The sequence below is a fragment of the Babylonia areolata genome, chromosome 6, assembly GCF_041734735.1.
Source record: "Babylonia areolata isolate BAREFJ2019XMU chromosome 6, ASM4173473v1, whole genome shotgun sequence".
NCBI classification, from domain to species: Eukaryota; Metazoa; Mollusca; class Gastropoda; order Neogastropoda; family Buccinidae; genus Babylonia; species Babylonia areolata.
Window position 1 is genome coordinate 174,184 of NC_134881.1, and position 26,429 is coordinate 200,612.

The 26,429-nt window shown below is 46.0% G+C and overlaps 1 pseudogene across 1 annotated transcript in view; it reads left to right on the forward strand.

The window, feature by feature from the left end:
* The window catches only part of LOC143283194 (gamma-aminobutyric acid type B receptor subunit 1-like), a 140,340-nt pseudogene that overhangs the window by 104,872 nt on the left and 9,039 nt on the right, over positions 1–26,429 (forward strand). The window contains exons 13-15 of the transcript XR_013055372.1: positions 11,155–11,262; positions 13,715–13,840; positions 22,673–22,813. The product of XR_013055372.1 is annotated as a gamma-aminobutyric acid type B receptor subunit 1-like (transcript). The remainder of the gene's footprint in view (positions 1–11,154; positions 11,263–13,714; positions 13,841–22,672; positions 22,814–26,429) is intronic.

Consider the following 26,429-nt stretch of genomic DNA (forward strand, 5'->3'; position numbering starts at 1 on the left):
CACTCGACTGGAAGCGTCGTTTAACCATGATATTGTAATCTATCTGGTTGTGGTGTTCACCTCCTGGGCTGTGCCATGTCCATCTCCTGGATGCCTTGTGTGGACCAAACGTGTTCACCAGTTTGAGGTCGTTGTAACTGGCGAACTCCAGGAGCCTCAGTTCTCTTTCATTGGACTCTTTATTGCAGTGGCGCCCGCATGTTTCTTTCCAGTCCTTGCAAGCATTCTCTCCCACTTTGGCGTTCCAGTCTCCTTGTACGACAATGATGTCTTTCTTTGGTGTCTGATCTAGGATTGCTTGAAGTTGGTCGTAGAAGTCTTCTATCTCTTCGTCGTCGTAGTCTGTTGTTGGGGCAGATGCTTGTATTACTGTGATGTTGAAAGGGGATGCCCTGAGACGAATGGTCATCAGCCGGCTGGAAATTGGCTGACAACCCATGACGGTGTTCACAGTGTCCTTGTGAACGAGAAATCCGACGCCTTGTTCATGTTTGTCCTCTCTGCCACTGAAGTAAAGTTTGTGGCCTTCGTGGGTAGTTGTTTCTCCGAAGTTCTTCCATTGTACTTCACAGAGTCCCAGAATGTGCCAACGGTACCTGTCCATTTCATGCGTTAGTTCTTCTATCCTGCCAGGTGCTCTTAGTGTTCTCACATTCCAAGTGCTAATGGTGATGTTGTTTCTGGCACGGATCTTGTTGTTTGGCACACCAGTCGCATACTTTCCACCTCTACCCTGGTGTGCGGCAGAAGGCGCGGCCCTTGGTGACCCGGGCGACGACCAATCCGGTTTGAGTTGAGGTGTGGTTGTCATCTTCATGTGGCGTGTCTAGGGCAAATGAAGCATGGCGGCGCCCATCCCTCTCCATGCCTGACCACAGCCCATATCCTCCAACTCGGTGGCTCGCCTTGGTCACGAACACGTGGTCGTTGAGTTCATCTGGGGACTCTTCCGCCCTGGCCGGTGACCTGCATCGAGGAGGTCCTTCGCCCAGTGGTGCCGTGTTAACACCACCCCCTCACGTGGTTCAGCACGCCAGCTGAGGCGAGGTCCCGGGGTGTGGCGCTTGGAGCCATCACGTGAGAGATTTAGGGGGTGGGTGAGGACCAGTGATGCCCGTCCACTCTACCAGGTAGAGCGCAGCTGCCAGACACCAAAGGTGCTACCTCTGCCCAGAGCCCCCTACACCCACTGAGGTAACCGCCCCCAAATCCTGCCTCTTTCCTGTGAGGTAACCACCCCACTATCCCTCTCTCTCCTCTGGTGTAACCTCCCCACTAGAATTATGCTGCATATGGCAATGCATGATACAGTCATAACACATTTGATAATCCATGTCACAGGCGTGCGTGCATACACAGAGTTATCTCCCGTCGCCTTATGTGCTTGAGGGAATAGCTCTGGTGTTGAATATATCTCTGCGTGTGAGTTACAGTGTTTTCGTGATAGTGAGTGTGACAGTCTTTCTACTGATGAAACGTTGGTCATTTTGGTGCATTTTCCGTCGCTTTATGACCACGGACAAGGGACTTATGGTTCAATTTGTCAAACTCACTTTTGTCTTCTTCTTCATCCATTGTGCTGAGCTGATCGGCTGTCGGCCATTGAACAAGCAACGTGAACGTGCGGAAGAAACTGCAGAGCAGAGTTGTCCAGTGTCATTGCCGACCACTCGAGTTGTTTTTTTTGTTTTTTTTGTTTGTTGTTGTTGTTTGTTTGTTTGTTTTGGTTTTTTTTTGGGGGGTGGGGGGGGGGGGGGGGGGGGGTAGCCAATCGCTTAGCTTCATCCTGCTTCAGACAGCGCTCTTAGGCTTCAGATAATGATTCACGCACAAGCTGTATTAGCAGAGGACAGTTTTCGCGACTACCCCGCACGCAGAATATGTGTGCCGTCACTCCCAGTTTGAACGCAAAGCTGCTTACATCATTTTGTCCTCACCAGACAACCTACTGACGGCTGGACCAGTGTCGCGCATCGGTACGCTATTGGCTGAGCTGGAATCTATGTTTCTGCTTCACCATAGCCAACTCCAGCCTCACGTCTCTCTTCAGGTCCGCGACCACTCCAAAAGAAGGTGTAGCCTGTGCCTCGCTCACAGAGTTCGCCTTCTTCTGCCAGTCTGGTCTCGCTTAAAGCAGCGATGTCGATGTTGTACCTGGCTAGTTCACTTGCAATGAGTGCTGTGCGTCTCTCTGGTCTGTCCGAGTTGCCTCTGTCCAGAAGCATACGCACGTTCCATGTGGCAATGGTCAATGGGGTGCTCCTTGTTTTCTTCTTTCTTTCCTTTGTGTATCGACCACTTGAGTAGGGTCCCAGTCAGCCGCGGTATGCTGACTAGGGTGGTGTGGAGCAGGCAATGTTTAGGGCACCTTTTCTAGCCCCTTCCTCATGCCATGGAGGTGAGCAGTGCTGTCCTGAAGAGGGCTGCTCAGTCACTCAAGGGGCTGCCGATCTCCACCACTGCTCCAGTCAGTGAAAAACGACCCTATGGCCTGAGCCGCCGTCTGTGTGCAGGTCCGTGGCTACGACTGCCAGTGTACCCACACCTGTCGCTTTGTCACTCGCCTGTCGCCACAGGGCTTGGGGAAAATGATGGTATGGGATGAAGGATGACTGATGACTTGCGCGATGACTTTGTTTATAGTGAGGAGGAGTTGCGCACAGTCGACCTCACTCTCTTGTCCGAGACCGTCTGTATCCAGTGGCAAGATGAGGTCAAGACGACTGGAGATGGAAATGAATGCAGTGGATGACCAGGATGTCCTATGTGCCTCATCCTGCCCTCAGCACTCCACAGTGCTCTGCTGCAACCGCCTTCCTCTCCGTTGAACCATGAAGGTTTCTTCCCTGTCTCCAATGGAGTCAAGCAAGGGTGTGTTCTTGCCCCCACCCTGTTCAGTCTCATGTTTTCAGCCATGCTGACAGATGCCTTTAGAGACGCTGACGTAGGCATTGGCATCAGGTACTGCACAGATGGCTCACTCTTCAACCTCAGGAGACTTCAAGCAAAAACCAAGGTGAGGACAGACACCATCAATGACTTCCTGTTTGCTGATGACTGCGCTCTCAATGCTGCCTCCGAAGCTGAAATGCAACACAGTGTCGACAAGTTCTCTGCTGCCTGTGACAACTTTGGCCTCACAATCAGCATGAAGAAGACTGAGGTGATGCACCAGCCAGCTCCAGGAAAGCCTTACGTTGAACCAAACATCTTCATCAACGGGCAACGACTGAATGCGGTGGACAAGTTCACATACCTGGGCAGTACACTCTCTCGCACAGTTTTCATCGACAACGAAGTGAATGCCAGACTCGCCAAAGCCAGCGCTGCCTTCGGCAGACTCCATAAGAACGTTTGGAACAGGAGAGGCATCATCTTGGAGACGAAGCTCAAAGTATACAAGGCCATAGTTCTCACCACACTGCTCTGTGAATGTGAATCATGGACCGTCTACAAACACCACGCCAAAAAGTTGAACCACTTCCACACCACCAGCCTCAGAAGACTTCTCAGCATAAAGTGGCAAGAGAAGATCCCTGACACAGAGGTGCTCACTCGTGCAAACTTGCCCAGCATCTACACCATCTTGGTGCAGGCCCAGCTGCGCTGGGCAGGCCATGTAGTTCACATCCAGACCACCGGCTCCCCAAGAAACTGCTGTACGGCGAACTCCAACATGGCAAGCACTCCAATGGAGGCCAAAAGAAGCGCTTCAGAGACACTCTGAAAGCTTCTCCGAAGGCCTTCAACATCAGCCGCGACACATGGGAGCTGAATGCAATGGACAGACCAAAGTGGCGTTCAGCTGTCCACAAAGGCGCCTGTGGGGCCAACAGAATCGCTGCAGCAGAGCAACGCAGACAGGTCAGGAAAAGCAGTGCCAGCAAGTCCCTGACAGCCGCCACCATACCCTGTCCACACTGCGTCAGAACCTTCCGGGCGCGGATTGGCCTGACCAGTCATCTGCGCACCCACAGAGCCCAACCCACCCACCCCCAGGATGACTAGATGGTCCTCGTTGATCCCGACAGATGAACCACACACAGTTAATTAATATCTCTTTTGTCAGATCAGTAAACTACAAGTATTATATACTGGTAGAATCGTCACGATTCCATCTTTAAATCTATTCCATTTATGTTTGCCTACGTTAAACTGATTTAACACAGTTTGTAATTTTCAGCGACGAGCTCGTTAAAACTGACCCTATTCAGGTGACTTAAATTAAGATTATAAATTCATCGTAAATAATCAACACTGCATTTTATACTCATTATAAAGTAGGTGTTGAGCTCTTTCTTTTGCAACTTATCCGACGTAAATCGGTTCAGGAATCATTTAGAAATCTGTCACTGAACACTTTGTAAGAGACACAGTTGTTGTCAGATTTGGCCAGATTAGTTCGATCTGTTCGCAGCACACTGCCTGTCTTTGTAGTTCGCTTAACTTGCATAAATTGGCACAGTGAGTGATGAGTGGTCATTTCATACCTGGTCAGTCATCTGACCAGAGCTGCTCTCTCTCTCTCTCTTGCTGTGTCGCAGGCAGTGTGAGTGTGTGTCGTGTGTGTTTTCACAATGGCTGACATCTCACTATGTATCGCTGTAAGTACTAGTGTGTAGAATGTGTTGATTTGTAATTTGTATTGTTCAACACAGTACTTGTGTTCATATGAGTTTGTTCAGTTATTGTTTTGTTCAGTTAATTCTTTGTTTAGTCATTGCTTTGACATGTTAGGCACAGCTCGGCTATGATTGATCTAGAAAATTGCCATGTCGTCACATGCTTGGAGCAGTGTCCCATTTAATTCTTCTTAACGTCACAGTCAATGACGTCTCTGGACACTATTAGTTTGTTGGACAATATTCTAGTGAGTGCATATGATGCGTTCTTTCTCATTTACTGTCACTGATGAAGGTTAGGTTACTATCCACTTCCGTGGAGGAGATTTAAATGTTGAGCACAAGCTTAGCTGTGTTGAGATTTGGCTTTGATGCAATGGATAAATTGTGTAAGTTCATTCACCACATAATGGTTACGCCATGATGGTTCTTCACTTACTATCTGGTCTGTCAGTTTGCCAGTATTATATCAAAGCCACTGATTCTCTATCTAGTTTATTATTCAGGTATTATCCTACATGCTGATATCAGTTGTACTGCTACAGTGTGCTCAGTACTCTAAGATGTGTGTAGTATTCTGTTGTGGTGATTACAAGATAACGTTGGATTAATATCAGTTATTGGTTAAAACCACCTGATATGTAACAGTCTTTTAATTGTAATTTAGTTGTCATGCCCTCTCCTATACGGCTTACTCTAGTATAGTGCTACATGATAACTGATTCATTTGAGTCACTTTGACACAGTATAAGCTTTACCTAATCTATACTGTCAGTGTGCTTTCACTAAATCAGCATAGCTTCAATCACTTCAACTGCACTATTTAAATGTATTAGAAATGTCATTTGATGTCAGTGTTTGGTCTTCACACATATGCATTACCAAGTGGTAGTCTTTCTATGCAATATGTATACATGTGCTTTATTATTCACTTGTGCCGACATGTTGTGCTAATGACATTTGTGTCATTCCAGGCACTGTCTTCTCTCTTAGGTCTTCTCTTCTTATATCTTCTTCTTAGCTCTTCTTCTCATCAAAATAACTATTGTAAATAAAACAATTAAAAAAAAAACACCATTTGTGACTGGCCTCTATATGTTCCTGGCCTGTGCGCGGGAATTATTTTCTATCCTTTAATACAGTAAATCAGTATTTAGTTTAGTTAAGTCTTTTGTGCTGTACCCTTGAATAACTACTCGACAATTATACTGGTCGTGGCGGCGGTATTGCAGTCATTTACAGACACACTCTCACTCCCCACCTTACCTTCACCTCCACATTTTCCTTCACACACTCATCCTTTGGATTGCTTCAAGTGTCCCTCACTTCCCAGCATAGCGTGCTGCACTTCATGTGTGTGTATCGCCCTTGGCCCACCTCTGTTAATAAGTTAACGGAGACCATGTTCTTTGAACAGTTTCCTAATCTTTTGGACTACTGTAACTGTCTTCATGGAAATATGTGTCTTTTGGGGGATTTTAACTTTCATGTTCACAATACCTACTGATCGTAGTGCAGTAAAATTCTTGGAACTTCTAAATATGAACAACCTTTCTCAGACTGCGTGTGGACCTTCCCACAAGCATGGTCATACTCTTGATTTGGTGATTGAGAGGCCCAGTGATGGAGTTCATCGATCGTCTGATGTGAATCATGACTAAGAGTCTGACCATGTGTGTGTAGTGTCCTCGACATAGACATCCCCTCCTCTGTGACAGTGCATCGCAGTGTGCGCAACATTCGTGCTATAGACAGGGCAGCTTTTCGCGACGACCTGAAATCAGGACTTGAGTGCTTTATGGACTGTTCAGCTGACCAGTACAACACTGCCCTTCAGACAGCACTGGACAAGCACGCCCCTGCATCTCGTTGCAGGGTGTCGTCCAGGAAGGTGTCGTGTCCATGGTTTGGGCTTCTTGGTGAGGAACTGCTAGCAGCGAAGAGATAGAGGCGATATGCGGAAGCACAGTGGAAGGTATCTGTGTCTACAAACAAATCTACCAGAAAACCAAGAACTTTGTTACCTTTCTTGTGCACAAAACCAAGACTGTTTTTCAACACCAAGATTTCCGAAGCTAAATCAAGCAAAGAACTATATTGCATTACAAATAACCTTTATGGCAGAAGAAAATCTTCTTTGTTTCCTTCTATCTATCCATTTTCATTACTGTCCAGTGTCTTCTCAGATTTTTCTGCTGAAAAAATAACCCCAGGAAAGAACTGGATTCACAGTCACTTGTGTCACATCCCTTAGGAAGGGATTTCAGGGTTTTCCGTTTGTTGCTTTCACACCTGTTTCAGAGACAGAAGTACTCAGCTTGTTGAAAAAGTCTGCTCCAAAAACATGTGACCTGGATCCCCTTCCCACACCACTACTGTATGAGTGTTTGGATGTTGTTTTGCCTGCACTTACAAAAATTATAAATGATTCTTTAATTTCTGGTGTCTTCCCAGATGTATACAAAACTGCACATGTTAAGCCACTGCTAAAGAAAGGATCACAATAACCTCAAAAGTTTTCGCCTTACTTCCAACCTTGCTTTTGTGTCCAAAATTATTGAAAAAAGTGTTTCTCCCAACTTTCAGACCATTTAGCATTAAACAACCTGTTCTCTTCTTTTCAGTCAGTATATAGGTCTGCCCATAGCACTGAAACTGCTTTGTTGAAAGTAGTTAATGACCTGTTACTGTCTGTTGATGAAGGTAAACTGTGTTAACTTTGATCTGTCGGCTGCGTTTGACACAATAGACCACAGTATACTCCTTTCCAGACCTGAACATGTCACGCCCTATGAGAGAACGGACTAGAAATCCCCGCCCAGCCCAGAACTAACATCCCGACAACACACAGACTATAACAGAAGAAAGGTTTTTTATATACAGAGTTTAATTAACGATGCAAAAAAGCAACAACAACAACAAAAACCCAAACAAACAAAACAAAAAACAACAACCACCCAACAACAACAACAAAGCACAACTGTGACACAGACAAGGAATTCAGCTCATTAACCGACAAAGGCATGAAAAGGCGCAAAACAACGCCGTCAAACGACCACAAAACAACGCCGTCAAACGACCACAAAACACAAAACAACGCCGTCAAACGAACACAAAACACAAAACAACGCCGTCAAACGACCACAAAACAACGCCGTCAAACGACCACAAACAACGCCGTCAAAAAACACAAACAACGCCGTCAACGAACACAAAACACAAAACAACGCCGTCAAACGAACACAACACAAAACAACGCCGTCAAACGACACAAAACAACGCCGTCAAACGAACACAAAACAACGCCGTCAAACGAACACAAAACAACGCCGTCAAACGAACACAAAACAACGCCGTCAAACGACCACAAAACACAAAACAACGCCGTCAAACGAACACAACACAAAACAACGCCGTCAAACGAACACAAAACAACGCCGTCAAACGACCACAAAACAACGCCGTCAAAAAAACACAAAACAACGCCGTCAAACGACCACAAAACAACGCCGTCAAACGAACACAAAACAACGCCGTCAAACGAACACAAAACACAAAACAACGCCGTCAAACGAACACAAAACAACGCCGTCAAACGAACACAAAACAACGCCGTCAAACGACCACAAAACAACGCCGTCAAACGACCACATTTCACAAGTGAAAGCCAATGGTCTCAAAAGAGACGAACTGAAGAAACCCACGGGAAACCACGTAGATGAACCCCATGAGTGAGTATGTGTGTGAGAGTGTGAATGTGTGTGGAGATGACACAGCAACAGTCACTAAGGTGATGACGATGAAGGTATTACAGCACTGATTATACAGGGAGGACGACGACGACGACGATGAAGGTAAGTGATGAAGATGACGAGACTGGAATAGAACTGAAGCACGAGGACGATGAAGGTGAGTAGGAGACGGAGGCGACGATGATGAAGTGGTGACAACGACGACGCAGAACAATAATTGACGACGATGACGCAGAACAGTAAGTGACGACGAGGAACAACAGGACAACCATAGAATGCCTTGTAGAGGCTTGGCAAGGCCAGAGAATACTGGCGGTGGAAGGGAGTGGAAGGTGGTGGCAGCAAACCGACGCCAAACCCACGGAGGTCAAAGGTAGGCAGTGGGAACCAATGGAAGACAGTGGATGCTCAGTGGAAGGGTAGGGAAGTCAGTGGATGGACATGGAAGTGGGAATACTGAAAATACTTCCAGACGAGGTACTATTACCAAAAGGCTGGAAGAACACAGAACGCCGAACGTTCGAAGCCACTCGGAGGAAAATGATCCCCTCACTTCTGAGCGCAGAACCCGGGCAAACAGCCCTGAAGAACACCAAACAGGCACAACTGCCTCCTTTGACAGTCGCGGGCGAAAAGCCTTGATTCCTGTCCTGCCCAGCAAAGAAGAGGCTGATCTCAGTTCAGTGACAGCCTGAACTGAGACTGAGACTCGAAAATTACGTGCAATCAGCACAGCCCACACTGCTCTCTGGCTAGATGGGGTGGGTGAACAAGGAGGGGATTAAGCATGCACAACTCGATTCGTCATGAGATGTGACAAATGTCCACATCTACTTCTTTTCCTGCCTCTGTTGTGGTTGGTGATGCATGCCACAGTTGTTTTCTGAATCAGCAAGGAACTTTGGAGTCATTCTAAACCTCAGCATGCATGCTCAGGTAGTAAATCTGATACGCATAGTCAATTGTGAACTTCGTCGTATCAACTCTATCCGTCAGTACCATTCTACTATAACTCTTATTTCTGCTTTTGTGCTGTCACGAATCGACTACTGTAATTCTCTTCTCCATATAATATTCTTCAGCGAATTTAAAAACTTCAAAACAATGCTGTCCGTCTGACTTTCAGAGTCCCACATTCTGATCACATTTCTCCTCACCTCCGCACTCGACATTTGCTCCCCATTGAAGCGAGAATTGAATACAAAGTTGCGCGTCTCTGCTATTCTGTTTTCCACTCTGCAGGACCTACATATCTTTCTGACCTTGTCAGTGTTTACACTCTCGCAAGAAATCTCCGCTCTTCCTCTGACCTTTACCTTTTGAAACTTCCTCATGCCAATACAAGAACCTATGGTGAACCTTCCTTCTTCTTTGATGCTCCTCACATCTGGAACAACCTTCCTCGTCATATCCGTGCATCTGATTCTATTTTTGCTTTTCGCTCATCACTAAAAACTCATTTTTTAAAAACCTATCTATAAGCACTCTCAGCTTCCTTGTTCTCCAATAATACCCATGTCAGCTCACTTTGGATGTATGAAGAGTGGGAAAGGGAGAATGTGTGTGGGGGGGGGGGGGGGGGGGGGGGAGGGGGGGGAGGAGGGGGAAGGGAGGTAGGGGTTTTGAGAAAGAGTGGTCATGAATGTTTTATGTAACTTGTAATACATTTTCTTTTCATGTAAAGCGCACTGAGCTCAGAGAGAAAGGGCGCTATATAAATGTACGTTATTATTATTTTATCATTGTGTGGTGTGTCCATCGAGATCGATGATGACCATCGTTGTCATCCAGATGGGGGATGGGGGGAGGGTGGTGGTGGGGTGGGGGGAAGGATGCTCATGAGTCTATCTGTGAGTGCGCAGATGGCTGAATAGTCCAATCTGCGCACGAAATGTTCGCTGACAGTTGGGGCAGACAAAGACAGGCATATCATTGTCAGGGAGCTTGAAAGGTCATTTTGGATGACTGATGACTTGCGCGATGAGTTTGTTTAAAGTGAAGAGGAGTTGCGCAACGTCGACCTCACTCTCTCGTCCGGGTCCACCAATTTCCAGTGGCAAGACTAAGTCGAGACGACTGGAGGATGAGCACGGATGCAGTGGATGACCAAGATATCCTTTCGGTGTCTCATCTTGCTCTCTGCACTCCACAGTGCGTTGCTGTAACCGCCTTCCTCTCCGTTGAACCGATAGGTTTCTTCCGCAGATTCTGCCGGATCCAGACTTCGCATGCATGGGTAGACACACCCCGGGGGCCAACTGCGTGTGGCATGCACACAGCACGGTGGAGCTAGATGGCCGTCGGTGGCTCTCCTGAGCCGACGCCCTTTTATGGATCTCCATAAGGGTGTCTAGCCACCCGCCTCACCAGTCCCAGAAGGGAGTGGTGGGAGTGCCGGTTTAGTCGTCGGCAACCCGACCCTGAACAGGTTGTACTGGATTACAGGTTACCAGTAGCAGATCTAATAACCTGACCTGACATTTATCATTACTGATTAACATACACATGTGCGTGCGCGCATGCACACACACACACACACACACACACACACACACACACACACACACAGATGCAAGCTCACTCGTGGAAACGCGAATTAAGACTGCTTTGTGATAACCATTTTATTATTTAATAGTTTTATTTTTTCTTCAGTGTGTTTTTGACTTTCCTGCTTTTTTCTGCTGATGCGAGCACTGCTGCTGCTGATTGTGGTATTGGATGGCGTTGTTGTCATGTCTGTCGTTGCTGACTGTACGACAAGAAGATGTTGTGGTGTGCAGCTCAACACAGCCCTGTTGGTGATGGGCATTTCCCTGGCCTTCGGTGCCTTGTTCGCCAAGACCTGGAGAGTGCATCGCATCTTCAGCAACAAAAAAATGAAAAGAAAGGTAGGTTCCACCACCCGACTACAGGCAGAGGTGAGCAGCATCAGCACCTCATCTGTGCCCAACTACAGAGAAGGCAGGTAGGTAGCGTCCCTCATATTCATTACAGTGTAGACACAGGTAGGTAGCGTCCCTCATATTCATTACAGTGAACGTCCCTTATATTCATTACAGTGTAGACACAGGTAGGTAACGTTCCTCATATTCATTACAGTGTAGACACAGGTAGGTAGCGTCCCTCATATTCATTACAGTGTAGACACAGGTAGGTAGCGTCCCTCATATTCATTACAGTGTAGACACAGGTAGGTAGCGTCCCTCATATTCATTACAGTGTAGACACAGGTAGGTAGCGTCCCTCATATTCATTACAGTGTAGACACAGGTAGGTAACGTCCCTCATATTCATTACAGTGTAGACACAGGTAGGTAGCGTCCCTCATATTCATTACAGTGTAGACACAGGTAGGTAGCGTCCCTCATATTCATTACAGTGTAGACACAGGTAGGTAGCGTCCCTCATATTCATTATAGTTAACGTCCCTCATATTCATTACAGTGTAGACACAGGTAGGTAGCGTCCCTCATATTCATTACAGTGTAGACACAGGTAGGTAGCGTCCCTCATATTCATTACAGTGAACGTCCCTTATATTCATTACAGTGTAGACACAGGTAGGTAACGTTCCTCATATTCATTACAGTGTAGACACAGGTAGGTAGCGTCCCTCATATTCATTACAGTGTAGACACAGGTAGGTAGCGTCCCTCATATTCATTACAGTGTAGACACAGGTAGGTAGCGTCCCTCATATTCATTACAGTGTAGACACAGGTAGGTAGCGTCCCTCATATTCATTACAGTGTAGACACAGGTAGGTAACGTCCTTCATATTCATTACAGTGTAGACACAGGTAGGTAGCGTCCCTCATATTCATTACAGTGTAGACACAGGTAGGTAGCGTCCCTCATATTCATTACAGTGTAGACACAGGTAGGTAGCGTCCCTCATATTCATTATAGTTAACGTCCCTCATATTCATTACAGTGTAGACACAGGTAGGTAGCGTCCCTCATATTCATTACAGTGTAGACACAGGTAGGTAACGTCCCTCATATTCATTATAGTTAACGTCCCTCATATTCATTACAGTGTAGACACAGGTAGGTAGCGTCCCTCATATTCATTACAGTGTAGACACAGGTTGGCAACGTCCCTCATATTCATTATAGTTAACGTCCCTCATATTCATTACAGTGTAGACACAGGTAGGTAACGTCCCTCATATTCATTACAGTGTAGACACAGGTTGGCAACGTCCCTCATATTCATTACAGTGAACGTCCCTCATATTCATTACAGTGTAGACACAGGTAGGTAACGTTCCTCATATTCATTACAGTGTAGACACTTGCAGTTAACGTCCCTCATATTCACTACAGTGTAGACACAGGTTGGCAACGTCCCTCATATTCATTACAGTGTAGACACAGGTTGGCAACGTCCCTCATATTCATTACAGTGTAGACACAGGTAGGTAACGTCCCTCATATTCATTACAGTGAACGTCCCTCATATTCATTACAGTGTAGACACAGGTTGGCAACGTCCCTCATATTCATTACAGTGTAGACACAGGTTGGCAACGTCCCTCATATTCATTACAGTGAACGTCCCTCATATTCATTACAGTGTAGACACATGTAGTTAACGTCCCTCACATTCACTACAGTGTAGACACAGGTTGGCAACGTCCCTCATATTCACTACAGTGTAGGCACAGGTTGGCAACGTCCCTCATATTCATTACAGTGTAGACACAGGTAGGCGGTTTTGTCATCTCTTCTCTTTACCATACGACAGGCAGTACACATTGTTATCAGTAACAGAGAAAGACGCACACATTTTGTTATCAGTAAAAACAAGCTACAAAGAAAAACGCCCACCAACGCGTTTCCTTCATGCTTAAAACCATTCATGGCAATATCAACACTATGGATTGCGCAAGTCAAGGGACAGAAACTCGGTTGTGATGTCGAATTTTGTGCGGGAACATACTCTTGAAAAGAGGACGGTGGAGGCTGCTGATTTTTATTCACAGAACGCTTTGTGCAAAGGCTTCACCATTTTGTGCATGATAAACACAAAAGAAAATCTGAATAAACAGATTTGCGTGCCTTCCAGTCTAGGGTTCGCACAGTTAACTGAGCACGCATACACAACGCGGCGAAGATCTTTCGCTTTCCGGGCTCATGATATGTTTAAAAGCAAAGAAAAACAGACAGGAACCTTTGTGGAACAGTTACGAACAAACTTCATGTGTATGTGCGTGCGTGCGTGCGTGCGTGTGTGTGTGTGTGTGTGTGTGTGTGTGTGTGTGTGTGTGTGTGTGTGTGTGCGCGTGTGTGTGTGTGTGTGCGTGTGTGTGTGTGTGTGTGTGTGTGCCGTGGCAGATTGTGTCAGACGGACAATTGCTGGTGATAGTGGGTTTGCTGGTCGTGGTCAACATGGGAGTGCTGGTCATCTGGTTTTTGACTGACCCAGTGTATATTGATGTCTCCACCGTCACTGTGTCAGAGGTCAGTATGGCTGTGGTACGCGTGTGTGACGTGTAGATATGTGCTGGACAGATTGGGTGAGGGAAGAGGCTCCTTTGCAAAGTTAACTTTTCCAGTTTCATCTTCATGGAGAACAAATGCGGGCTTTGACAGACATGAAGGATAATTCAGGCCTTAGTAGACAGACATGAAGGACAATTCAGGCCTTGATAGACAGACATGAAGGACATCTCAGGCCTTGGTAGACAGACATGAAGGACAATTCAGGCCTTGATAGACAGACATGAAGGACATCTCAGGCCTTGGTAGACAGACATGAAGGACAATTCAGGCCTTGATAGACAGACATGAAAGACATATCAGGCCTTAGTAGACAGACATGAAGGACATCTCAGGCCTTAGTAGACAGACATGAAGGACATCTCAGGCCTTGGTAGACAGACATGAAGGACATCTCAGGCCTTGATAGACAGACATGAAGGACATCTCAGGCCTTGATAGACAGACATGAAGGACAACCCTTGGTAGACAGCCAAGAAAGACAATTCAGGCCTTGATAGTCAGACATGAAGGACAACCCTTGATAGACAGACATGAAAGACAATCCAGGCCTTGGTAGACAGACATGAAGGACAATTCAGGCCTTGATAGAAAGACATGAAGGTCAACCTTGATAGACGGACATGAAAGACAATTAAGGCCTTGATAGACAGACGTGAAGGACAACCCTTGATAGACAGAAATGAAGGACAACCCTTGATAGACAGACATGAAGGACATCTCAGGCCTTGATAGACAGACATGAAGGTCAACCTTGATAGACGGACATGAAAGACAATTCAGGCCTTGATATACAGACATGAAGGACAACCCTTGATAGACAGACATGAAGGACAGTTCAGGCCTTGATAGACAGTCATGAAGGACAACCCTTGATATACAGACATGAAGGTCATCTCAGGCCTTGATAGACAGACATGAAGGACAACCCTTGATAGACAGATATGAAGGACAGTTCAGGCCTTGATAGACAGTCATGAAGGACAACCCTTGATATACAGACATGAAGGTCATCTCAGGCCTTGATAGACAGACATGAAGGACAACCCTTGATATACAGACATGAAGGACAATTCAGGCCTTGGTAGACAGACATGGACAGTTCAGGCCATGGTAGACAGACATGAAGGACAGTTCAGGCCATGGTAGACAGACATGAAGGACAATTCAGGCCTTGGTAGACAGACATGAAGGACAATTCAGGCCTTGGTAGACAGACATGAAGGACATCTCAGACCATGGTAGATAGACATGAAGGACATCTTAGGCCATGGTAGACAGACATGAAGGACAGTTCAGGCCATGGTAGACAGACATGAAGGACAATTCAGGCCTTGGTAGACAGACATGAAGGAGAGTTCAGGCCATGGTAGACAGACATGAAGGACATCTCAGGCCATGGTAGACAGACATGAAGGACATCTTAGGCCATGGTAGACAGACATGAAGGACAATTCAGGCCATGGTAGACAGACATGAAGGACATCTTAGGCCTTGGTAGACAGACATGAAGGACAGTTCAGGCCATGGTAGACAGACATGAAGGACAGTTCAGGCCATGGTAGACAGACATGAAGGACATCTTAGGCCTTGGTAGACAGACATGAAGGACAATTCAGGCCTTGGCAGACAGACATGAAGGACAATTCAGGCCTTGGTAGACAGACATGAAGGACAATTCAGGCCTTGGTAGACAGACATGAAGGACAATTCAGGCCTTGATAGACAGACATGAAGGACAATTCAGGCCTTGGTAGACAGACATGAAGGACATCTCAGGCCTTGGTAGACAGACATGAAGGACATCTCAGGCCTTGGTAGACAGACATGAAGGACAATTCAGGCCATGGTAGACAGCCATGAAGGACAATTCAGGCCTTGGTAGACAGACATGAAGGACAATTCAAGCCTTGATAGACAGACATGAAGGACATCTCAGGCCATGGTAGACAGACATGAAGGACAATTCAAGCCTTCGTAGACAGACATGAAGGACAATTCAAGCCTTGGTAGACAGACATGAAGGACAATTCAAGCCTTGATAGACAGACATGAAGGACATCTCAGGCCTTGATCAACAGACATGAAGGTCAACCTTGATAGACGGACATGAAAGACAATTCAGGCCTTGATATACAGACATGAAGGACAACCCTTGATAGACAGACATGAAGGACAGTTCAGGCCTTGATAGACAGTCATGAAGGACAACCCTTGATAGACAGACATGAAGGACAACCCTTGATATACAGACATGAAGGACAACCCTTGATAGACAGACATGAAGGTCATCTCAGGCCTTGATAGACAGACATGAAGGACAACCCTTGATAGACAGACATGAAGGTCATCTCAGGCCTTGATAGACAGACATGAAGGACAACCCTTGATATACAGACATGAAGGACAATTCAGGCCTTGGTACACAGACATGGACAGTTCAGGCCATGGTAGACAGACATGAAGGACAGTTCAGGCCATGGTAGACAGACATGAAGGACAATTCAGGCCTTGGTAGACAGACATGAAGGACAATTCAGGCCTTGGTAGACAGACATGAAGGACATCTCAGGCCATGGTAGATAGACATGAAGGACATCTTAGGCCATGGTAGACAGACATGAAGGACATCTTAGGCCTTGGTAGACAGACATGAAGGACAGTTCAGGCCATGATAGACAGACATGAAGGACAATTCAGGCCTTGGTAGACAGACATGAAGGACAGTTCAGGCCTTGGTAGACAGACAAGAAGGACATCTCAGGCCATGGTAGATAGACATGAAGGACATCTTAGGCCATGGTAGACAGACATGAAGGATATCTTAGGCCTTGGTAGACAGACATGAAGGACAGTTCAGGCCATGGTAGACAGACATGAAGGACAATTCAGGCCTTGGTAGACAGACATGAAGGACAGTTCAGGCCATGGTAGACAGACATGAAGGACATCTCAGGCGATGGTAGACAGACATGAAGGACATCTTAGGCCATGGTAGACAGACATGAAGGACAATTCATGCCATGGTAGACAGACATGAAGGACATCTCAGGCCATGGTAGATAGACATGTAGGACATCTCAGGCGATGGTAGACAGACATGAAGGACATCTTAGGCCATGGTAGACAGACATGAAGGACAATTCAGGCCTTGGTAGACAGACATGAAGGACAATTCAGGCCTTGATAGACAGACATGAAAGACATATCAGGCCTTGGTAGACAGACATGAAGGACATCTCAGGCCTTAGTAGACAGACATGAAGGATATCTCAGGCCTTGGTAGACAGACATGAAGGACAATTCAGGCCATGGTAGACAGCCATGAAGGACAATTCAGGCCTTGGTAGACAGACATGAAGGACAATTCAAGCCTTGATAGACAGACATGAAGGACATCTCAGGCCATGGTAGACAGACATGAAGGACAATTCAGGCCTTCGTAGACAGACATGAAGGACAATTCAAGCCTTGGTAGACAGACATGAAGGACAATTCAAGCCTTGATAGACAGACATGAAGGACATCTCAGGCCTTGATCAACAGACATGAAGGTCAACCTTGATAGACGGACATGAAAGACAATTCAGGCCTTGATATACAGACATGAAGGACAACCCTTGATAGACAGACATGAAGGACAGTTCAGGCCTTGATAGACAGTCATGAAGGACAACCCTTGATAGACAGACATGAAGGACAACCGTTGATATACAGACATGAAGGACAACCCTTGATAGACAGACATGAAGGTCATCTCAGGCCTTGATAGACAGACATGAAGGACAACCCTTGATAGACAGACATGAAGGTCATCTCAGGCCTTGATAGACAGACATGAAGGACAACCCTTGATATACAGACATGAAGGACAATTCAGGCCTTGGTACACAGACATGGACAGTTCAGGCCATGGTAGACAGACATGAAGGACAGTTCAGGCCATGGTAGACAGACATGAAGGACAATTCAGGCCTTGGTAGACAGGCATGAAGGACAATTCAGGCCTTGGTAGACAGACATGAAGGACATCTCAGGCCATGGTAGATAGACATGAAGGACATCTTAGGCCATGGTAGACAGACATGAAGGACATCTTAGGCCTTGGTAGACAGACATGAAGGACAGTTCAGGCCATGATAGACAGACATGAAGGACAATTCAGGCCTTGGTAGACAGACATGAAGGACAGTTCAGGCCTTGGTAGACAGACAAGAAGGACATCTCAGGCCATGGTAGATAGACATGAAGGACATCTTAGGCCATGGTAGACAGACATGAAGGATATCTTAGGCCTTGGTAGACAGACATGAAGGACAATTCAGGCCTTGGTAGACAGACATGAAGGACAACCCTTGATAGACAGACATGAAGGACAGTTCAGGCCATGGTAGACAGACATGAAGGACATCTCAGACGATGGTAGACAGACATGAAGGACATCTTAGGCCATGGTAGACAGACATGAAGGACAATTCAGGCCATGGTAGACAGACATGAAGGACATCTCAGGCCATGGTAGATAGACATGAAGGACATCTCAGGCGATGGTAGACAGACATGAAGGACATCTTAGGCCATGGTAGACAGACATGAAGGACAATTCAGGCCATGGTAGACAGACATGAAGGACATCTCAGGCCATGGTAGATAGACATGAAGGACATCTTAGGCCATGGTAGACAGACATGAAGGACATCTTAGGCCTTGGTAGACAGACATGAAGGACAGTTCAGGCCATGGTAGACAGACATGAAGGACAATTCAGGCCTTGGTAGACAGACATGAAGGACAGTTCAGGCCATGGTAGACAGACATGAAGGACATCTCAGGCCATGGTAGACAGACATGAAGGACAATTCAGGCCATGGTAGACAGACATGAAGGACATCTTAGGCCATGGTAGACAGACATGAAGGACAATTCATGCCATGGTAGACAGACATGAAGGACATCTTAGGCCTTGGTAGACAGACATGAAGGACAGTTCAGGCCATGGTAGACAGACATGAAGGACAATTCAGGCCTTGGTAGACAGACATGAAGGACAATTCAGGCCTTGGTAGACAGACATGAAGGACAATTCAGGCCTTGGTAGACAGCCATGAAGGACAATTCAGGCCTTGGTAGACAGTCATGAAGGACAACCCTTGATATACAGACATGAAGGTCATCTCAGGCCTTGATAGACAGACATGAAGGACAACCCTTGATAGACTGAATGAAGGACAGTTCCTGGCCTTGATAGACAGACATGAAGGACAATCGCCTTGATATACAGACATGAAGGTCATCTCAGGCCTTGATAGACAGACATGAAGGACAACCCTTGGCTTGACAGCCAAGAACGGACAATTCAGGCCATGGATAGTCAGACATGAAGGACAACGCCTTGATAGACAGACATGAAGGACAATCCAGGCCTTGGTAGTCAGACATGAAGGACATCTCAGGCCTTGATAGACAGACATGAAGGTCAACCCTTGATAGACGACATGAAGACAATTAAGGCCTTGATAGACAGACGTGAAGGACAACCCTTGATAGACAGAAATGAAGGACAACCCTTGATAGACAGACATGAAGGAAATCTCAGGCCTTGATAGACAGACATGAAGGTCAACCTTGATAGACGGACATGAAAGACAATTAAGGCCTTGATAGACAGACGTGAAGGACAACCCTTGATAGACAGAAATGAAGGACAACCCTTGATAGACAGACATGAAGGACATCTTAGGCCTTGATAGACAGACATGAAGGACATCTCAGGCCTTGGTAGACAGACATGAAGGACAGTTCAGGCCATGGTAGACAGTCATGAAGGACAATTCAGGCCTTGGTAGACAGACATGAAGGACAATTCAAGCCTTGATAGACAGACATGAAGGACATCTCAGGCCATGGTAGACAGACATGAAGGACAATTCAGGCCTTGGTAGACAGACATGAAAGACAATTCAGGCCTTGGTAGACAGACATGAAGGACAATTCAAGCCTTGATAGACAGACATGAAGGACATCTCAGGCCTTGGTAGACAGACATGAAGGACAATTCAGGCCTTGGTAGACAGACATGAAGGACAATTCAGGCCTTGATAGACAGACATGAAGGACAACCCTTGGTAGACAGACATGAAGGGTATCTCCGACCTTTGTAGACATGAAGGATAATTCATGCCTAGATGGACATCAACACACAAGTGCACACATACTACCAGTATCATAACAAACATTTGAATGGCTGTGAACTACCACATAGTTGTGTCAAGGAAAGCTGTAACTAGCTTCTTCTTAGCTAAAGAAGGGTCAGTTGAATGGAACGAGGTGTTTTCAAATAGCCATTTACCCCGACGATCATGTTGCATCATTTAAAAGACCCATTTGCTCCTCGCTAATTGTGTTGCATCATTCAAAGACCCATGTGAATCCCACAAATTGTGTTGAAGACCCACGCATGCCCCGCTGCTTCTGCATCATTTACAAAACCCATGTTCACCCCTCTCACTGTATTGCATCATTTACAAAACCCATGTTCACCCCTCTGACAGTATTGCATCATGTACAAAACCCATGTTCACCCCTCTGACAGTATTGCATCATTTACAAAACCCATGTTCACCCCTCTGACAGTATTGCATCATTTACAAAACCCAGGTTCACCCATCTGACAGTATTGCATCATTTACAAAACCCATGTTCACCCCTCTGACAGTATTGCATCATTTACAAAACCCAGGTTCACCCCTCTGACAGTATTGCATCATTTACAAAACCCATGTTCACCCCTCTGACTGTATTACATCATGTACAAAACCCATGTTCACCCATCTGACAGTATTGCATCATTTACAAAACCCATGTTCACCCCTCTGACAGTATTGCATCATTTACAAAACCCATATTCACCCCTCTGACAGTATTGCATCATTTACAAAACCCATGTTCACCCCTCTGACAGTATTGCATCATTTACAAAACCCATGTTCACCCCTCTGACAGTATTGCATCATTTACAAAACCCATGTTCACCCCTCTGACAGTATTGCATCATTTACAAAACCCATGTTCACCCCTCTGACTGAATTACATCATTTACAAAACCCATGTTCACCCCTCTGACTGTATTACATCATTTACAAACCCATGTTCACCCCTCTAACTGTATTGCATCATTTACAAACCCATGTTCACCCCTCTGACTGTATTGCATCATTTACAAAACCCATGTTCACCCCTCTGACTGTATTGCATCATTTACAAAACCCATGTTCACCCCTCTGACTGTATTGCATCATTTACAAAACCCATGTTCACCCCTCTGACTGTATTACATCATGTACAAAACCCATGTTCACCCATCTGACAGTATTGCATCATTTACAAAACCCATGTTCACCCCTCTGACTGTATTACATCATTTACAAAACCCATGTTCACCCCTCTGATTGAATTGCATCATGTACAAAACCCATGTTCACCCCTCTGACTGTATTACATCATTTACAAAACCCATGTTCACCCCTCTGACTGTATTACATCATTTACAAAACCCATGTTCACCCCTCTGACTATATTGCATCATTTACAAAACCCATGTTCACCCCTCTGACTGTATTACATCATTTACAAAACCCATGTTCACCCTCTGACTGTATTACATCATTTACAAAACCCATGTTCACCCCTCTGATTGAATTGCATCATGTACAAAACCCATGTTCACCCCTCTGACTGAATTGCATCATGTACAAAACCCATGTTCACCCCTCTGACTGTATTACATCATTTACAAAACCCATGTTCACCCCTCTGACAGTATTGCATCATTTACAAAACCCATGTTTACCCCTCTGTATTACATCATTTACAAAACCCATGTTCACCCCTCTGACTGTATTACATCATTTACAAAACCCATGTTCACCCCTCTGACTGATTTGCATCATTTACAAAACCTATGTTCACCCTTCTGACTCTATTGCATCATTTACAAAACCCATGTTCACCCCTCTGACTGTATTGCATCATGTACAAAACCCATGTTCACCCCTCTGACTGTATTGCATCATGTGCAAAACCCATGTTCACCCCTCTGACTGAATTGCATCATGTACAAACCCATGTTCACCCCTCTGACTGTATTACATCATTTACAAAACCCATGCTCACCCCTCTGACTGAATTGCATCATTTACAAAACCCATGTTCACCCCTCTGACTGTATTACATCATTTACAAAACCCATGTTCACCCCTCTGACTGTATTGCATCATTTACAAAACCCATGTTTACCCCTCTGTATTGCATCATTTACAAAACCCATGTTCACCCCTCTGACTGATTTGCATCATTTACAAAACCCATGTTCACCCCTCTGACTGTATTGCATCATTTACAAAACCCATGTTCACCCCTCTGACTGAATTGCATCATTTACAAAACCCATGTTCACCCCTCTGACTGAATTGCATCATGTACAAAACCCATGTTCACCCCTCTGACTGTATTGCATCATTTACAAAACCCATGTTCACCCCTCTGACTGTATTACATCATCTAAAAAGCGAACTGCACTCCACTAATAGGGTTTTATCGTTTGAATTAACATTATGTTGCATCATGACGAAAATGGTTAACCACTGCTGATTGTATTGCATATGGAAAATCCCTATGTACACCCTGATGACTATTGCATATGGAAAATAGTCATGTACACCCTGATGACTATTGCACATGGAAAATCCCCATGTACACCCTGATGACTATGGCATCATTGTGTTGGTGAGGCAGGACCGAGAGGCTGATGTGACGGAAAAGCTGTCTGTAGAGTTCTGTGTGTCGGAGCAAGAGATGTACTTTCTGGGTACTCTCTACGGCATCCAGGCCCTGATGCTGCTCTGTGGAACTCTGCTGGCCTATGAGACACGCAATGTGAGTCAGTGCCATGACATGGCACACAGCTCTCTGTGTGTGTCTGATTGAGAGAGAGAGAGAGAGAGAGAGAGAGAGAGAGAGCGCACGCGCGCGCACGTGTGTTATTACACCGAGTGATGCTTTATGTGTCCCTGAAAAGCATGTAATGAATATAATTATACATGTATGTTATTGTAAGCAAGCAAGCAAGCGCGTATGTGTGTGTGTGTGTTTGAGAAAGTAAAGACAAATATTTCCTGGGGCTTGCTGAGATCTTACAGATGTCTCTTCATTTACAAACAAAATATAGATAAGGTAACTAACACACAATATTCAAATATAAACGGTTACTAAATGTTGCTTCTTTCAGAGAGACCCAAAAGAACAACTTTACAAGCCAGCCAGCACTGTGTGTTACCACCAGCTTTCACACGGGGAAATAAGAGTGTAGAAAAAAGAAAAGCACAAAAATTAAAGCTTGGTTGGTATCAAATTGCATATCTGATTATCTTGACCGACTTAGACATGAATAGAAATGACAGTTTATGTTGTTGATCAATTAAATGCCAACGCAAGCATAACCCAAGTTGTCAGCCGAACTGATCATTTCAAAACAAGATCAGAAAAACCTGCAAGTCTGGTCCATTGACTCTGTAGATAGTGTTAAAAGGATACACACACACACACACACACACACACACACACACACACACACACACTCGCACATATATATATATATATATATATATATATATATATATATATATATATATATATATATTGTATTATTCATACACTGCACCATATCAAACTGGTGCAAGTTCAGCCTATCAGTTCGCTCTGTTGGCCAGATTTCGCGGCTAACGTGATACAAAGACTTCCGCAGGGCCCGTCTTCTCCCAGGCCAGTTGGTGCCTTCAGCACTGATATCTTTTGGCTGACTGTTGACTTGACAAGTCTGTAAGCTTTCAGCGCTGTCTTGCCTCAGCCTCTTCCCCACTTTAGAGCACACTCGATTGTCGGGTACTAGGTCCTTGGAGGAGAGCAAGATCTGGAGCTCAGCAGTTTGCTGGGCTCTTCTCCAGATCATGGATGAGGCCTCCAGCAAGACCATCTGGTTGTTCACGGCCAACACGACAGTTGTATTTGGTGAACTAAAAGGGATGGGAAGACACTTGATGAACCTCTCCATGCTGGTGTCACGGCCATCCTCTACTGGTGTCACAGCCATCCTCTGCTGGTTTCACGGCCATCACTCACAGACCAGGTCAACATTCTGGCCGGTGCTTTCAGCAGGCCCAAGACTGTCCTGCAGCAGAGTAGACCCTCGACAAGGTCACCCTAGAGAGTGTGTGGGAACCGTGGTTCTGATCAATAGTGGACCTCTGTACGATGAACAAGAGACTCCCAATTTATGTCTCCCGGTGTAACAGGCCGAACTATATCCCTGGCTGGTTCTTACCCCGGGTAAGAAGTAGCCTAAGCTACTTTCTACCCCGGGTTTAAACCAGCCTGGACCATTTCACACCCCTCCTGGCTGGAATATACCCCATGTGTACACTTCGCTCACCCAAGCAGTCTGTATCACATTTACATCAATGATGATGATGATGATGATAATAATAATAAAAATAATATAAATAATGAAAATAATAATGGGATTTTATATAACTCCTTCCAATGCTCAAGCCACTTTGCAATTATTGCAAAAAAAAGTGATGTGGTGATGTTCGTCAAAAAAGTGATGTGATGATGTTCGTCCTTCGGATTTGAAGATGACCATGGCTTCAAGAGTCAGATGGAAGATCGGTGGCTGTGGGTCCAGAGGTGACTGGTGAGGCCAGTCGGGCCCTGAAGTCTCGCCCACATGTGGGACACAAGTGAGTGGGTGATGTTGTGGCAGTGGATGCTGCTCGGGCCTTGCGCACAGCACGCTTTCGGTGCACGTCGGTGATGCGCCTTGCTTCAGCTGCACGGGCTCCTGTGGTGATTATGCGTTGCCAAGCTGGACGGTCCAGAGCAAGTGTCACCCACGTGTTGATGTCGACGCCCAGGACTTTGAGGGATGCTTTGAGGCAGTCTTGGTAGCGTTTCTTCTGTCCTCCAACTGATCGCTTGCCCTGACACAACAGCTGATTAGACAGTCGGTTGTCTGACATTCTGACCACATGTCCAGCCCACTTGGCTTGGACATTCTGCAGAAGGGTTTAGACGCTGCAGAGGTCAGCTCGTTCCAGGACTTTCGTGCCGGAGACTTTGTCCTGCCACCTGATGTGGAGGAATCTGCAGAGACAGCTCAGGTTGAGCTGTTTGGCGTGTCTGCTGTAGACAGTCCAGGTCTCGCTGGCGTAAAGGAGGGTGGTAAGGATCACTGCACAGTAGACCTTCAGCTTAGTGGTAGAGCTGTCGTCTCCGCTCCCAGACGCTCTCACGGAGTCTCCCAAAGGCGGCACACAGCCACACCCATGATGATCTATCCACACACAGCCACACCCAGGATGATCTATCCACACACACAGCCACACCCATGATGATCTATCCACACACAGCCACAGTCATGATGATCTATCCCCACAAAGCCACACCCATGATTATCTATCCACACACAGCCACACCCAGGATTATCTATCCCCACACAGCCACACCCAGGATGATCTATCCACACACAGCCACACCCAGGATTATCTATCCCCACACAGCCACACCCAGGATGATCTATCCACACACACAGCCACACCTATGATGATCTATCCACACAGCCACATCCATGATGATCTATCCACACACAGCCACACCCAGGATGATCTATCCACACACAGCCACACCCATGATGATCTATCCACACACAGCCACATCCATGATGATCTATCCCCACACAGCCACACCCAGGATGATCTATCCACACACAGCCACCCCCAGGATGATCTATCCACACACACAGCCATACACAGGATGATCTATCCACATACAGCCACACCCATGATTATCTATCCACACACAGCCACAGCCATGATGATCTATCCACACACAGCCACAGCCATGATGATCTATCCACACACAGCCACAGCCATGATGATCTATCCACACACAGCCACACCCATGATGATCTATCCACACACAGCCACAGCCATGATGATCTATCCACACACAGCCACAGTCATGATGATCTATCCCCACAAAGCCACACCCATGATGATCTATCCACACACAGCCACAGCCATGATGATCTATCCACACACAGCCACACCTATGATGATCTATCCACACACAGCCACACCCAGGATGATCTATCCACACACAGCCACACCCAGGATGATCTCTATCCACACACACAGCCACAGCCATGATGATCTATCCACACACACAGCCACAGCCATGATGATCTATCCACACACAGCCACAGCCATGATGATCTATCCACACACAGCCACACCCATGATGGTCTGCCATAGTCAAAGTGACAACAGACCACATGATATGTACATATATGTTTAGGTCTTCCGTCTTTGATTATCTTCTTCCACACTACATCCACAGTATAGTGGTCAGTAATGCAGAGTAGTCAGCTGATCGATCGAGGCTGTCACATGGATCACGTTAATGACTGTAGACTTTGTTGGTCCAGAGTGCAGGG